The following is a 5,575-nucleotide window of genomic DNA, read 5'->3' on the forward strand; positions in this document are numbered from 1 at the left end:
GGCTGCTGGCTTGTCACCACCATTGTGGGAAGACAGGGAGCTGGGGAGGAACTGTGGGATCTTACTGCACCAGCTCTGGTGTACCTGCTGACCTCCAGTGGCCATCTTTGGGGTGAGCTGAATGTCTCCTGCACCCCGGAATGGCCACTTTGTTGCCAGGGTAACTTGTCTGACTAGCTTCCTAAGGAAGCCTGGTGAGAGCTTTGGGATCCCAGTCCCATGGGGACCGAATGCTGACAAAGTGAACAGGCCTGGATGGAGGGCAAAGAAATCAGGAAGAAAAGATCTGGTCTCCTTTGCAACTAGAGAGTGGCTTCTGACCCTCAATCATAGTAAATCCAAGGTGTGTTCTCTGACTCCTAACACCACAGCACCACCTGGTGTCCAGGCAATATATGCTATATATGTGTGTATATATGTGCATATGTCTATACATAAATACACACACACACACACACACACACACACGCCCCTGGCGTCCGAAAGCCCTAGTGCTTGAACAACTTGGAATCTGAATGAAAAATTCCAGCAAATTTTGCCTGAAATCCAAACACTGCTTTGGAATGTGAACACACAGCACATGTGTTTTTATGCATACATTTCCCCAGTGCTGGGGCAACCCATACTCTGTCATTCAGTTCATTGTTGAAAGTTGTAGTTAAAGCATCTCTTGTGATTTTTGCTGCTAATTTTATGCTTTTGTGCTTGTTTTATGTTATTTTTTATGTAATAACTAAGTGTATTTGCCATGGGTCCTAAAAAGTGTAGTCAGGAAAATAAGAATAAGAGGAAAGCTGTTAGAGCTGCAATTGAAGTCAAAAAAGATCTTATCACTAAGCATGAAAGTGGGACACATGCGGCTGATCTTGCTACTATGTTCAGAATGCCTAACTTGACTATTTGTACCATTTTGAAAAATAAAGAAGCTATTAAAGCAGCTGATGTAGCAAAGGGGGTTATAAGCCTGACCTCAAAGAGATCAAAATGTATGGAAGAGATGGAAAAACTCCTCTTATTTAGGGTTAATGAAAAACAAACAAGGTCTCAGTATGTCACCCCCAGTAGATTGCTGTGGCATCACAGCTCACAGCAAACTCAAACTCTGGGGCTTAAGTGATTCTCTTGCCTCAGCCTCCCAAGTAGCTGCGACTACAGGCGCCCACCACAATGCCCGGCTATTTTTGTTATTATTATTGTTGTAGATGTCATTGTTGTTTGGCAGGCACAGGCTGGGCCGGGTTTGAACCTGCCAGCCCCGGTGTATGTGGCTGGCACCCTAACTGCTGAGCCATAGGTGCTGAGCCTACAATGTTGTCTTATGTTTTAAAATCAGCTTTATCAATCTGTTTCTGTACCTCCAAACAATTCACATTTAATGTAAGCATGTGATTTTTGATAGCTTAGTATTAGTCTGCCATTTTATTTTTTGTTTTCTATTGTTTCTGTTTTATTTTTCTTGCCTTCATGGAGGTTACTCAAACTTTTTCTTTTAGAATTTTATTTTGATTTATCTATAGTGCTTTTGAATCATCTGTTTTAAGGCAATTTTTAATGATTGCTCTTGTCTGGGTCATTTCTTTTCTATTTAGAGAATTTCCTGTGGCCATTATTTTAGGATGTTATACTGGTGATGGATTTTTAATTTTCATTTGTCTGAGGATGTCTTAGTTTCCTTTGTTTTCAATGGATATAGGATTCTGAATACTCTGTATTTTATTTTGATAGTTCTTTCTTTTAGCACTTAAAATATATCATGCCATTTTTTTTCTTTCTTACTTTTTTTAGAGACAGAGTCTCACTTTGTCACCCTCGGTAGAGTGCTGTGGCATCACAGCTCACAGCAACCTCCAGCACTTGGGCTTAGGTGATTCTCTTGCCTCAGCCTCCCAAGTAGCTGGGACTACAGGTGCCTGCCACAACATCTGGCTATTTTTCTTCTGCAGTTTAGCCAGGGCTGGGAGCAAACTCTCAGTAGATGGGGCTGGTGCCCTGTTCAGTGAGCCACAGGCAGTGCTCTATCATGCCATTTCTTTCTGGCCTCTGAAATTTCTGTCATTTGAATTGTTTTATCTCATAGTAGTGTGTTATTTTTTAAATGCTGCTCTCAAAAATTGTCTTTAATTACTAGAAGTTTGACTGTGATGTGTCTTGGTGTGGATTTTGGTTGTATCTTATTTGGGATTTATCCACCTTAATGAATCTATAGGTTATGGTTTACCTAAATTTGGGAGCAGCCTTGCCCCTTTTCTAGATTATTTTCTGGACTACAATAACATAAATGTTAAATCTTTTATTATAGTCCCAGAGATCAGGCTCTATTTTTTTCTTTTCCCAGTCTAGTTCTCTTATGTTGCTCACATTGGATAATTTCTAGTGTTCCATTTTTAAATTCATTGGTTTCCACCCCTTCCACATTCTCAACATTCTATTGTTGAGTCCATCCACTGAGTTTTTAAAATTTTAGTTACTGTACTTTTCAGCTCTAAACTTTTTGTTTGGTTCTTCTTTATGTCTTTTATTTCTTGGCTGAAAGTTTCTATTTTTTGCTGAGACTTTCCATTTTAATTTTAAGCTTATTTTTCCATTAAATAAGCTTAACATGTAGTAAAGCATTTTTATTATGGCTACTTCAATATAATAAAATTCTATATATAATCCTAATATAATTCTAATATCTCTGTCATCTTAATGTTCTATTGATTATCTTTTAAGATCAATTAAGATCTTCCAACTTCTTCATGAAACAAGTGATTTTTAAATAAAACCTGGACATTTGGGGTATTATACATATTAAGAGACTCTGGCTTTTATTTAAATCTTTTATTGTATTTTATCTGGCTTTCTTCCACACTAATCTGGCAGAGTAAGGGGGAACTCTAACTTCATCACTATTAGCTGGGGGTCTAAGTTCCCTACTTGACATTTCAATGTCACCTTAGTAACACCATGCAATCTAGGAATTTATAAACTTTGAAAATAATGTTGCTCCACTTTTAGAGATTCATGGAGGACACCTCAGACATTTGAAATCCCATATTACCTTATCTGCATATATAATGAAAGATAAACTATAATGCTTGATTAATACCTTTCTAGTTCCAGTGGTGCTCAATTGGTGGCCACTTGGGATCTGAAGGGACACTGGTCTCTAGATGGCTTTGTTCTACCCTCTCCTAATGAGGTCTGTTGTGTCTGATTTTTCTCCTCTGGTCCTGGTGGATCCCAATTGGTGTTAAGAGACAATTCAATGCTAAACATATGATGAGGCAAATTTATACCACTTTCATTCCTGCTTTCAATGATGTGGGTACCCTTACAGTCTGGAGAAGGGGAGTGGTAAACCACATGCCCTGGAATGCATTTTAGAGAAACACTACCCATGTACAATGGACCGGTTTGAGTGAAGAAGCTGTTGTCTTCTGCCCTGCCCTGGAGTATTTTCCTAGCAAGTAGGATCTCCTGATGGTGCTGGCTGGAACAGAAGCAGGAGTAGGAATAGGGTGGTGACCTGTGAGACTTGAAGCCTGCAAGAAGAGTATGAAAGCTTATTAGAATTCCATTCTAGTAAACTAGTAAACTCATTGCTAGGTTGTAGCAGAACACTGGGGAAGTGTGTGCTCTTCTTTTTTCCCCAGGATTTCACCAGGTAAGATGGCCATGGAACTATCACTTTTGTTTAATCAAATTTTGGAGAGCTCTGGATTCATTGAAGAAGGTTGTTTAGCAGACATGATGCACACGTTGCACTTTTCTCGGGGACAAATCAAGACATCTAAAATGCAAGTATTTATTTTCTTACATTTCCAATTTTTTAGAGTAGCATCTTGGATTTTGGAGGCTGGAGAGAGCAGGGGCTAGAGTTCTGGTTGCTGTGAGCTGCATGTGGGTTAGGATGTGGTCTTAAGGAAACAAGATCATCTTGCTATTCCTTTGTTGAGAACCAAAGCAAAGTCTGGTCCTCTTTAAGCTAGTCTTACACAATAAAAAGAGTAAGGCTTGGCTTACTCTTGTAAGGTGTAAGGCTTGGCTAAATCAGGCAGCTAGTTCAGAGATCTGAGGTGAATGCTAGATGACCAGAATGACAAAGGTTCATGTATGAGATGTTTGTGAATGTAAAGGGTGAAAGAGAACATTTATTTTTCTTAGGCGGACAAGATGAGGGAGAATGAATCAGAAAATAATTTTTGGAATCAAGTCATATAATCCCACTGTCTGTCTTCTGATAGGCAGTTCTTAACTCATTGGATGGAAGAGTCAGAAGACACAGCTCCTCCTCTGAACTGACCACTTCACATGGGATGAGGAGAAAATGCTCTACTTTTACTGACTGATCTCAGGTTCTAGATCAAAGTGGCCTGGGATGAGTCTCCAACAATCTGATTAGACTGGGTCTGTGACCCTTCTAATCCAACTGACTTGAAAAAGCTGCAATTGGGGCCATAGAAAATGTTCTTACTAATGATAGTATGGCCTCAAATATTGAAACAAACCCTAAGACATGATGAAGGAACATATTTTTTGTTGTGGCATGACAGATTTCTATGACCATAAGTTCTTTTCTAGTTACAAATTTCCTTTTGCTGTATTCATTTTGGTGCTGCACGATATGACTGGCATCTTCCCAAAAACATGTTGCATGATTAGATACATAACTAAAAGAAGAATTTCCTTTTCTGCTTGAAAATGGACTACATAGGAAAATAACAGACATTGTTAAAATCGCTTTCTTTTAAGAAGACTGAGCTACATGACAGTTCTCATTGATCCAGTAGTTTAAGCTGCATGTAATACAAAATTATTCATAGATTAAATCACTTATTTTTAATTAACAATAGACAGAAACTACATATGAAATATAAAGTTTAAAAATAATAAAGTCCAACTGCCATACCTATGCTATTTTATATGTAAGTAAATTGAAGTTCTTCATTCTTTATTCATGATACTACAAAAATCTCACTATAAGTTGATTGGTGAAATGAAAAGCCAGTGATGGCGGAAGTGAGGAATAAAACAACACTCCAGGAGTTCATTCTGGAGGGGTTTCCTGCTGTCCAGCACTTGGGGAACATTCTGTTCCTGGTGCACCTGCTGGCGTACCTGGCCTCCCTCACTGGAAACACCCTCATCATCTCCATCACCTGGGCTGACCATCGCCTCCACACACCAATGTACATTTTACTCAGCAGTTTCTCCTCCTGTGAATGCTGTTTTACCACCACAGTTATTCCTAAACTGCTGGTCATCTTTCTTTTAGGAAGGCAAGGAATTCCCTTTACTGCTTGTCTCACACAAGCTTTTTCTTTCTTATTTCTTGGGGCAACAATTTTCTTCCTCATGACTGTCATGTCCTTAGATCGATACCTGGCCATTTGCAAGCCTCTGTATTACCCTACCATCATGAACCCAAGGATGTGTTTCCTCCTGATCACTGCCTGTCTAACTTTGGGTTTCTTCCTCATGGTGGTCCCAGTTATAATGCTTTCCCAGCTATCCTTCTGTGGCCCCAATGTCATCCCTCATTTCTTCTGTGATTTTGGAACCTTGACTAATCTCTCCTGTTCTGATACCAGAT

At 39.3% G+C, this 5,575-nt stretch overlaps 1 pseudogene; it reads left to right on the top strand.

Annotated features, from left to right (window-relative positions):
* Positions 1-4,992: 4,992 nt before the first annotated feature.
* Positions 4,993-5,575, top strand: part of LOC105888369 — a 931-nt pseudogene continuing 348 nt past the window's right edge.

Source organism: Otolemur garnettii, unplaced genomic scaffold (assembly GCF_000181295.1).
Source record: "Otolemur garnettii isolate 467f Iridium unplaced genomic scaffold, OtoGar3 scaffold00315, whole genome shotgun sequence".
NCBI lineage: Eukaryota > Metazoa > Chordata > Mammalia > Primates > Galagidae > Otolemur > Otolemur garnettii.